General features: G+C 36.5%; 1 long non-coding RNA gene across 1 annotated transcript in view; it reads left to right on the forward strand.

Annotated features, from left to right (window-relative positions):
* LOC101885924 (uncharacterized) overlaps positions 1-6,566 on the forward strand; it is a 134,033-nt gene extending 127,467 nt beyond the window's left edge. Inside the window, exons 5-6 of the long non-coding RNA XR_015515378.1 lie at positions 3,213-3,280; positions 5,371-6,566. This is a non-coding gene — a long non-coding RNA (uncharacterized LOC101885924). The remainder of the gene's footprint in view (positions 1-3,212; positions 3,281-5,370) is intronic.
* The last annotated feature ends 5,480 nt before the right edge of the window (positions 6,567-12,046 follow it).

Raw genomic sequence — 12,046 nt, forward strand, 5'->3', positions numbered from 1 at the left:
GTTTTGAAAGTAAGTTCAAAGTAAAGTTATTAGTAATCTGATTAGTTTTTACATAAAGTAAGTAGTAATGTAATCAGATTACAATTTTCCATCAGTAGTCGGTAATTTGTAAACATCATTCATTCATTCATTTTCTTGTTGGCTTAGTCCCTTTATTAATCCGGGGTCGCCACAGCGGAATGAACCGCCAACTTATCCAGCAAGTTTTTACGCAGCGGATGCCTAATTTGTAATCAATTACTTTTAAAAAGTAACTTACTCAACACTGTTCTTAAACAATAATATACATTTCAAGAGTTCCCACTTAGATATACTTGACATTTAAAAGCAGGTTTGGCATGCTGTCCTGGGAGAGAACCCTGAAGCCTGATTTATACTTGTGCGTTAAGTTACCGGCGTAAGTCACGGCTCAGGCAACGCACGTAGCTGTGCATTTATACTTCTGCGTGCTGTCTCTGTTGGTCTGCATTAACACTTCCGAAACGCTAGTGGGCAGTGAGGCGTAAATGTTCCTCTGTGTTGAGTTTCTTTTCTGCTGTTTTGCTTTTCCTGAACACTTCCTGGATGTACAAGTGACTCAAACTCGCTCATTTTGAGGCAGTAACCGCCAGACGTGCAACAACTTTAAACATGAGGTAAACACAGAACTAAATTTTCAATCCGGAGCTCCTTCACGGGACTCCACACTTGTAAACAATCGATCGCGCCATTCGCGCGGCTCTCGGTCCCGCCCAGACTCGTCAGCGCTACCAAGCAGACCAGTCACAGAGCTTGCACGTTGTTGCGACGTGTAGTTACATTTTTTGAGAGGTGCACGTCAGCGACGGCCACAGCGAAGGGCTATGTGTCAGCGTTTGACGCAGAAGTATAAATCAGCCTTGAGTTCTGAAATATTTGAGCCCAGGGCTCCCGCATGGTCAATAAGCATATCAGGGGATCAGAGATCAGGTAGGTCTCGATAGCTCCCACTTTAGAAAAAAAGGAGGCGATGGGGTGGAAGGGGGGATTCTTCCAGAACGAAGATAGAGCAGTAAGGAGAAAAGGATCCATTTATAGCAAGCTAGGATCACTCTGATTTGATTGTTACTGATTACAGATGAGTGGCCAGCAGTGCTCAATTATATCACATGCTCCTCTTAAAATTAGTTTATGAAACTTCACTTGTGACAGTTTTTGAAAGACTTATTCTAAACAAATTATTAAAAATGTATATAATTTACACCTCTGTGTTGTCCCCTCATTAAACCCTTCCTTCTGTAGGCTGAAAAAAAGTAGCTTTTTCTATAGCAACTCTCTGTCTTTTGCAATCACCGCCTCCATTAATACACAGTCGCCGCATGAGCTGCAGATTCAGTTAACCAGATAAGTGTTTACTTTCATTTTTTCCATTTCGTCTAGCTTAAGTTCCCCAAGAAGCCATTCAAGCAGGGATCATCAAACTGTTAACATGAGTAATATGTTAATTGTAGCTAATGTCCTCCTCCGGATAAAACCATTTCGAACATTTCTTCCTCAACTGTTTAATTAGTTGCGTTGAAGTTTTTCATAATAAAGCAGGATTAGCTAGAAGGCCTAAAACATATTGATTGTAGATGTTTCAGCATCGCTTAATGAGACCCGTGTGCATTTTAGTAATTCTCATTTTGAATTATCTGTGAATTGCCGCTGCCATTTAATTATTGCGAAGTCACAAAATATCCCCTTAACATCAGCAGAATGGTGGAAAAGTGGCGTGCAGAGGCAAGAATGTAATCCTCGCTCGCATGTAATGGCTTAGTAACAGCATTCACATTTGCATGGAGCAGTAATTAGCCCCTTTTATTTGGAAACGGAAGGTTTTTTTTTCTGAAGATAGCAAAATTGTTTTGACACAAGGCTCTCTCTCTGATTTTTCCTCATGCATGTATAAATGCTTGAAAGACAATATTGTAATGTGGTGTGGGAATGCTAAAAGCTGTTTTGGCCTGCCGGTTTAAAACCCTTGAAAGAATCATTCAACCCAAATCTTTAAATAAATAAATAATTTGCTTTCAAGTCAATCCAGACTCCTTCACTAGTTAGCTGTCCTATAAAACACGAAAGAGAGCCACATTGTAGTGACATGTCAATTTCAATTATGAGATGTAAACTCGCAGTTGTGGGTGACACAGTGGCTCAGTGGTTAGCCCTCACAACAAAAAGTACACTGGTTTATGCCTCTTTTGGGAAAGGTGGTGTTTCTTTGTGGAGTTTGCATGTTTTCCCTGTGTGTGTGTGGGTTTCCTCCGGGTGCTCCGGTTTTCCCCACAAGACATGCGCTGTACAGTAGGTGAATTGGTAAATTGGTCGTAGTGTATGTGTGTGAATGCGAGAGTGTATGGGTGTTTCCCAGTACTGGGTTGCTGCTGAAAGAACATCCGCTGCTTAAAACATATGCTGGATAAGTTGGTGGTTCATTCCGCTGTGGTGATCCCTGATTAATAAGGGACTAAATTAAAAGAAAATCAGTTTGTCCTATTACGCTCATAGAGAAAAGAAAATGACAACATCTCAGTACTTCACAACCTCCCAGTGTTTATCACAGTGTGAGTTGTTAGAAAGCATTGTGAGACACGAGATCTCAGCGTCTGTGAACAGCTCTCAGTGGGACTGTGACTGAGGGAGTCTCTGAGACACGTTTTCAAAAGGATATACAACGAGAAGTAATATTTCCAACCTAGGCTCATTTTAAAAACGTACTGCAATATAGATTTTTCAAGAGTGCCAAATACATCCCAAGAGGTATGTTTTTTTTTTTTTTTTTTGCAGTTTTACTTTTTTGCAAGTCCACTAGAGGCCGCTGTGTACGCATTTTGAGATCTCAAATTTCTCTCGCGTTTGGCTTTCACACGTGCTCTTCTAGCGTAAATCCACCATAGGCAGCTTTCTACTGATTGACTGACCATTCGACTGACCCACCCTTCTCCCTCCTTAAACCCAACCAATAGTCTTTTCGAAAGCATCGATTGGCCAGCGTCCACCTACTTCCATCTACCCAACCGACAGTGTTTTCAAAAGCAATCCAGAAAATAAAAAGCCTTCAGGGCCACCTCGTTTTTACCAAGTTTTCAGATTTTACCACATTGTCACCCTGTTATTTACTTGTTTATTTTTTGGCTTTTGTTTTTGTCTTACCTGCTATCTGGAACTGTTCTTTTCCAAACTCAAACTCATTTTGGTTAACTCCGCTCCAGGTCACAAGTTTGCTAATGTACGCGGCGAGCCACCGGTCAAACTGGTAACAGTGGAATGCCAAATGGAGGTAAGCAGTCAGCTGGTAAGCACGAAAAGGAATGGCGTCATACAGGATGTGTTCGTTTTAAACACAAAATGCAGCCATACGTAGCTCTGACCACATAATTCGCAACCTCCAGAAATGTATATAGGGCTACGTTTTCAGAATGAGCCTATGCTGATAACCATAAAATGTAATAATGTTTCCTGTAGAATCTAGTATAACATACTGGCAGCAGTTGGCCAGTTACTTACAGTAAATAAGTTAAATAAAAAAATTGTATTTAAATATACAGCACCACTTATATTCCTCTATATGTATTTACAGTATTGTATATCTTTACTGTAAAGTATACAGTCTTTTCACAGTGCAACTTTAAAATACAGTAGCATACTGCATAGCTGTCTCACAGTAAATTTCAGTTCATATTACAGTTCAGTTCAACAGTAACTTACTGTAAACCAATTACAGCAAAAATTGCCGTATTTACATTTACAGCACCATTTATATTCCTCTACATGTATTTGCAGTATTGTACAACTTTACTGTAAAATATACAGTAATCTTCCAATTTGACTTTAAAATACAGTAACATACTGCATAAATGTCCTACAGTACGTTTAAGTTCATATTACTGTTCAGTTCACCAGTAACTTACAGTAAATCAGTTACAGCAAAAATACCGTATTTACATTTACAGCACTATTTTTCTTCCTCTGTAGTTACAATATTGTATGTTTTACTGTAAAATATAGTCATTTTCACAACGTGACTTTAAAAGACAGTAGCATACTGCATAACTGTAAAAATTTCAGTTCATATTACAGTCCAGTTTGCCAGTAACTTACGTAAGTCAATTAAAGCAAAATTACCAAATTTAATGTACATTTATAGGACCATTTATCTACCTCTGGGTACAATATTGTACATCTTTACTGTAAATATACAGTCATTTTCACAATTCCAATTTAAAATACAGCAGCATACTGCATAGCTGTCCGAGAGTAAATTTCAGTTCATATTACAGTTCAGTTCGCCAGTAACTAACTGTAAATCAAAGCACAAATACCGTATTTACATTTACAGCACTATTTATCTTCCTCTATAAGTATTTACAGTATTGTATATCTTTACTGCAAATGCACAGTGATTTTCACAATGCAACTTTAAAATACAGTAACACACCGCATAGCTGTCCTACTGTACATTTCATTTAATATTACTGTACAGTTCGCCATTACTTTACTGTAAATCAATTACAGTAAAAAATACCGTATTTACATTTACAGCACCATTTATCTTCCTCTATATTTACAGTAAAGTATATCTTTAATATGAAATATATTGTAATTTTCACAATTGTCCTTTAAAATACAGTAACATACTGCATAGCTGTCCTACAGTAAATGTCAGTTTGTTACAGTTCAGTTCGCCAGTAGCTTACTGTAAATCAAATAAAGCAAAAATACCATATTTACATTTACAGCACCATTTATCTTCCTCTATGTAATTACAGTATTGTATGTTTCTGCTGTACAATAGTCATTTTCACAATTCGACTTTAAAATACATTTGCATATTGCATAACTGCCCTACAGTAAATGTCAGTTTATATTACAAGTTAGTTCGCCAGTAACTTACTATAAATCAATTATAGCAAAAATAACGTATTTACTTTTACAACACAGATTTTCTTCCTCTATGTATTTACATTATTGTATACCTTTACTGTAAAATCTAGTCATTTTCACAATGTGGCTTTAAAATACTGTTGCATACTGCATAACTGCCCTACAGTAAATTTCAGTTCATATTAGTTCAGTTCACCAGTAACTAACTGTAAATCAATTACAGAAGAAATACTGTATTTACATTTACAGCACCATTTATCTTCCTCTATATTTTCAGTATTGTAAATCTTTACTGTAAAATATACAGTAATCTTCACAATTAGACTTTAAAATACAGTAACATACTGCATAAATGTTCTACAGTAAAATACATTACATGGTACAGCTAAATACTGTGTAAAATCTGTATTTTTCTGATACAAATTGAATATTTAATTACTTTTTAGAAAATGACCTAATGCATTAATTTTTTGTTTTCTGTTACAGAAAGAAAACAGTCTAGTTTGTCTTTTTCTCTTTGACAAATACTAATTGGGACATGGATTTGCAGTCTCTTGGAGCATTGCAATGCACATTTGTGTTTGTGTATCAGGGGATTTGAAGCCACACAAGATGAAAAAGTTTTGTGTGTGTGGACAAAAGTGTGATACTTCATCTAAGCACTGTTTGAATAAGTGACTGATGAATGCTCTGAAGCTGCTGTCCTTACTCGCACGCTTGTGAGATAACAGTGAAAATCTCAGCGTGATCGTGAAGAAACACAACAAAGACTGATTTCCGATGAATATTTAACAGCTTTCCAGAGATGAAGGTATAGAGAGAAACAGCATATACGCAACAACAGAGTCGTGGTTTGTTCTCCAAATTTGTTATGCAAATTAGGTCAGAGTTAAAACGAACTAAGTCAACCATTTAAAAAAAAGGCATCACTTTCTTTTCCCCAGCATGAAATGCACAGTTAGAAAATCAGACGTCTGTTTTAATCTTGTGTTTAATTTGAATGAAGAGTTAGAGAAAAAAAGATGGACTCATAAAGCATGAAATGAGTTTTGAGCCCTGGTCAGATCACATGATTTTGTCATGATTTCTGCATGATTTTTTGAAGTAGAGTGTCGTGGGGAGTCGTAAACGACAAATAGCTGTCATGACACAAAATTCAGCTGTTTCTTCTTGTGTAATGTGGCATTGTTCACGACAACAAATACAATATCTGTGATGCTTCACAACACCATTGCAGAAAGTCTAGCATGTTTCATTTTTTCCCCAATCATCATGATGATTTCTGCCACGTGGGTGACACTCGGCATTAGGAGCACATCATTTCTCAGTTATGTCCGCGGGTGCTGCCGTTAATCTGTGCTTCGGGTAATCAAAACATAGGGTGGATATTTACTTTTTAGTGTGTCTCATTGGTTTTAACTTTTAATACTTTCTCTAAAATATCAAAGTGTTTTAAGCTATTTTATTTGACAGACTGGCACACATATGCACACATCGCTGAGGATTGACATGGACTGCTCACACAGACGCAGTGCTGAGGAAGGCACAACAACGCCTCTTCTTCCTCAGGCGACTCAGGAGGTTTGGAATGAGCCTCCACATCCTCCGCTCGTTCTACACCTGCACTGTGGAGAGCATCTTGTCTGGCTGTATCACCACCTGGTATGGAAACAGCACCAGCAGCAATTGCAAAAGCCTATATAGGATTGTGCGAACTGCTGGATGCGTAGTAGGAGGTGAGCTTCCCTCCCTCCAGGACTTTTACATCAGGCGGTGCATGAGGAAAACCAAGAGAATTATCAGCGACTCCAGCCAGTCAAGCCATAGACTTTTCTCTCTGCTACTTTCAGGCAGACGGTTCCGCGGCATCCAGTCACGCACTAGCCGGCTAAAGGAAAGCTTCTGCACAGCATCAATATGTAGCTTGCACTGCACTCTAACCAATCCATACTTGAACAATACTACCTACAACTATGTGGACACCTGTTCATTGCACATATTTCTGTCAATTTTACATTGTCCTGTTTTTTTGGGAGTAAGCTGTTGTATTTTGTTTATTTGTATTTTGTACTGTCTGGAGCTAGCACCTAAGCTTTTTACTCGGGTAGTGTGTCATGTAGTGATGTTTAGGAATTAGATTCCTTTCAGGATAAAGAATGTGTATGGTGATCAATTATTAGCTGCTTAAGATGGACAGCAAGCCCTTTTGACACAACAGGTGCAAAAATTATGTCACAAATTTCCCTTAACAATAGGAAAAAGGTGCCAGTGTGGGCTCTGTGTGTCAATTAAATCACCTAACAGAAAAGGCAAGACTAGTAGTAAACACCACATCTGTGATGCAGTCTGCTTAATAGCATTTTCAGATGTCCTCAGATTGACAATAACACTAGGTTTATTTTTTTGATTTCCATAGCCATAGTCAAAAGCTGCTTATTCTTTCATTTAAAAGCTTTTCACTCATCATAGCAGACATGCTGCTGATGATGTGACAATAAAAGTGATTTGATTTGATTTGATTTGACATCTCCATTCTCTCAGCCTAACCAAAATGTTTGTTCTTCTGAGGTAATCTGGAAAGACGTTCAGTGGTACCAATACATCGTAAAAGCCTGCCTTGCTTATTTAAATTACTTGATTTAGCTAATTAAATTAAAACTCATCAACAATGGATGATTGTGTCATTAAAAATGAAAACAGTTTAATATAATTTAGATAGATTTTTAGGCTAGATTTTATTTTATTTAACAAACCAGTTCATGTTTTGGTGCTAAAGCATATAGGGAACTGGTTTTGAAGTACTTTACCTCAGATCTTATTCGTTATTCTTGTTTGTCTAGTAGACAAAAATACACTAAAACCAACAAACCAACAAAAATACATTAACAAAAATACATTAAAGTTAAGATACAAATTATGCCAAACTAAATTTGTTTCAAGAATACTTTTTTTCAAGAATAATACATGATTTTTTTTTTGTGCCGATCAACTACACAGCTGTGTGGGTGGATGATTTCTTTTTTTTTTTGCTCCATGGAATATAAGTATTTAATTAATGCTTCCCTGTAATTGTTGTATCACAAACTTCTGTCATAAATTTGCTATATTTGCGTGACTGCTTTGGGAAATAATGCTCGTTGTTGACGTCACGGGATGACTGATCATGAAGGAATGTGTAGTCTGGCACATTTGTCACTCACGACAAGTTAAATCAAGACAAAAATCGCATAATCTGACTTAGTGACTTTCGTAACTGACAATAGAAATTGTATAATTTGAGCGGGGCTTTAGACAGTATTGTGTTTTTGTAATATACAGAGGATTACACAGACAAGATCACTTATAAATTATAATAATCTTCATTTTATCACTAAAAATAGAGGCAATTTTGTAATTTAACAACTCAATCATTAATAATAAAAACCAACATTAATGAACACAAGACACACAACACATTTAAATAATACATCACATATTTTTAGTTTTGTATTTAAAACCAAATAGTTAAAATTCCAGTTGAAGTTTTGTTAACTGTAATAGCCCTGCTGAAAATACCGCCAGATTTAGTGTTTCAGAATTAATCAACAAAATGAAGAAGTGAAGGTCTCACACTCACTGTGGTTTTATTTGCATTCCTGTGATGTTCAAAGGTATTCGCTCTTACAGTGAAATATTGCCTTAATTCAGATGCTTACAAATATAAATCATGCCCTCTAGACTTCTTTCATCCTGTTGCCTTAGGCTGTAGCTTTACAGAAGCACAGTGTGCCATGCAGACATGAAGATTTTCCCTCTGAGTCCTGAAATATTGAGAGGGCTGAGAGGATTCGGCCCAATCAAAAATACATTGCTCTTAGTTTTGCATCACAACAGTTTTTTTTTTTCTCTCATTTTGCATGCTTGATTAACAATTTATTTTATTTAATCTGGATTCATCACTGAAAAAATGATTCATTGGATTTACTCGTTTGATTTAAGGAATGTGGTTGCTAACAATTTATACGGGCTGAATTTAATTTAATTAAATACTGGCTGGATTAAATTTGTTAATGTTCAAATGAATTTGTTTGTTTAAATTCGGCTCATATGAATTGTTTGCAACCATTTACCCTAAATTTACAATTCTGACATGTTTTTGACTATTTCTTTTTTGCTCTGCAATTTCTTCTGAATATCTTCTTTTGTGTAGAGAAGAAAGAGACTCAAACAAGTTTGAAATAAGTGGAGTGAATAAATGATGACAGATTTTTTATTTTTTGTGAACTACACTGCAATTTATTTATTTAATTTTTTGTCTTGTTTCTTGTAGAAATATCTAAAATTGTCTAATTAACAAGCATTTTCTAGACAAACAAAACATATTCTCTGTTTTTCAGAAATAATATTTAAAAATTAAGCAAGTTTTTCCTTAACCTATTCACTGTTTTATATCTGCATAACTCTGGTTTGCCCTCATTGCCATATGCCCTTAAGTGTAATTGTATTGTTTGCAAATTTTTATGTTTTACGGATATTTTTTGTTTACATTTTATGTATAATTGTATTTATTGTAATTTATTTCTAAAATTCTACTTTCTGTATTATTATTATATGTTAGGCACTTAGGGTTTGAGAGTAATGGAATTTCGATTCTCTGTATGTCCTGTGTATGTGGTTGAATTGACAATAAAGTTGAAAAAAAAAATCTGCCGCTGTGGTAAGTAAAATAATGTTAATTCAAAGTCAAATGAGATTTGCTTGCTTACCCTATTAGCAGATTCACAGCAGACACACAGTGTCATAAAGCATTAATATTAGGTAAGATTTAGGTAAGCAGCATCTAAGGCCAAGTTATTTTGACATCTAATAACGACCTGAAATGATGTTGATATTGTGTTGATTTTAGGTTGGGTTGAAAGTGACAAAAATCCAACGTGGAGCAAACATTTTAAACCAATAGCCTCTTTCAAACATACAAACCTTTCCGGAAAATTACCGGCTATTTTCCGGAAAGGTCTGTATGTGTGAACAGGCCCTTTTTGAAAATACTGGTAAATTCGTTCTGGCTATTTTCCGGAAAGAGAAGTAGTAACATTACCGGTAATTTGCCAAGATGCTGCGCTGTGTGAATGTAGATGGAAGATTACCGGAAAGAGTGCGTGCATGTCTAGAACGTGCTGCCGTGAGACGTCTGCTTTAGCCAATCAGAACAGTCAGACGCATTCATGTCCGCGCGGTTTATGAGAATAAAAGCCTGTAAATATTTTTCCGGACACATTTAGCTGCTAGAAATTAGTCAGATAATGTTTAAATGCTCATCTTATTGCCAACCGTGTAAATAATTATCGATAAGATGCTTATGATAAGCCGTTGTTTACCTTCAAGCTTTGCGTGTGCCCGTGAAACAGCCCGTGAGCGCCAGCACACACACATATCACGTACATCTCGACATGGGAAAGTGTTTCTCTGTATGTTTTCATCGGAGTTGTTCACAATACTGATCCATCCACAGAGTTTGTGATGTAGTCAAATGTTTACAAATACAAGCGTAGCCATTTAGAGGCCATTTCTGGTTAATGATGTCTGAATTTGCCGATATTTTGGAATGGATGTGTGAATGCTTTTTTACAGAAAAATTCCGTAACGTCCTCGCTTGTGTGAACAGCGCTTTTTTGAATTTACCGGTAAAGTTGTTCTGGAAATTAAATGATTTTAATGTCATATTGACGTCAAATACTGACATTTATTCATCAGGTATGACAACCAAAATCCATTGTCTGATAGACGTCGTATTGGCAACGTCAAGCTGTAACATCATTAGAGGTTGATATTTTTTTGTTTTTAGGTTGCGTTGGAAAGTAAACAAAATGCTGTCCGCAACATTGACTTAAGCCACAACTTGATTTTAATTTCCAACCAAAATGCAATATATCACAACGTTGGGGTACAACATCAATCTGACATCATGTTGACTTTCTGTGTCTTCTCGGTTATTTTGCTTATTTTGAGAGAAAACTCACTTAATTTTGGCTTATTTCCAAAAGCAAGTCTATAAAATAATAGATTTTTTTACAGTGTGTATATGTAAAACTCCAATAATTATGTGAATAATCAAGATTCATCTTGCTTTCAGCATTATTTACATTAGAATCATTTACTGCAGTGAGCAACCAAATACAACACATGCTCTGAAATCAAAGAGCCGGTAACACGCGCACTTCACAGGCAGTGTCTAAAAGCTGCAAGAGTTGTTGTTTTTATTGAAGTCTGAACAGGCAAATCATCAGAGCTCCAGGGGCGCCTCCAAGGGGTGGCCAGGGGTGGCCACGGCCACCCCTCGGTAAACTCTGGCCACCCCTGTGGCCACCCCTTTGGCCACCCCAATATAATTTTGCGGTTGACATTATTGATTTAAATGAACTTATAAATTCCCAATATTTAGATAAATAAATAAATAAAATGCAGTCACTAAATTATTGTTGGTGTTACTGACGTAGCTCTCCCCCTCTGGTTCAATGCTGGTGAAAGCAAACTGACGCATGCGCGCGGAAAACCATTCCCGCGCGCCTCACGCACTCCTGTGTGAATCCCGGTTGGTTGTTTGCATGCACGCCGACATAATAGGCACCGCTCATGCGCCGTGAAACCGGAGTAACAGCCTTTTGTGCAGAAGTGTCGGCACGCAGCGAGTTTTGAAAGTCGTTTAAAGTTTATATAATATAATGATGATGATGATGATGATGATGATGTTACTTTCACTAAGCATGCCTTTAAAGCAGAAAGGAGGGATAATGAGTCAGGGAGGTAAGACTTCATAACATGATTTCTCAGCCATGATCTGGTCTAAGACCACAGATAATTCTATAATACATTTTTTGTATTCTTTAGAATTGGCATAATTAATTTTCATGCAAAAAATGTTGGCATATCACTCCAGTTGTTGTTTTCCAGTAATATTTAGGACTGATTTCTGTTATTTATTTAGAATAAAAATTGTATATTAATATTAATTGTATTTATTTAGAATAAATATGAATAAATTGTTATATTTATTGAATAACAAATCTAACAATTCAAGAGAGGTGGGGGTGTATAGGGTGGTTCGCCCAGGGTGTCATTTAAACTAGAACCACCACTACCCTCCCCGATAGACAGCAATGGCTATTTAATATTTACCTTAAGC

Source organism: Danio rerio, chromosome 18 (assembly GCF_052040795.2).
Source record: "Danio rerio strain M-AB ecotype USA chromosome 18, GRCz13ab, whole genome shotgun sequence".
NCBI classification, from domain to species: Eukaryota; Metazoa; Chordata; class Actinopteri; order Cypriniformes; family Danionidae; genus Danio; species Danio rerio.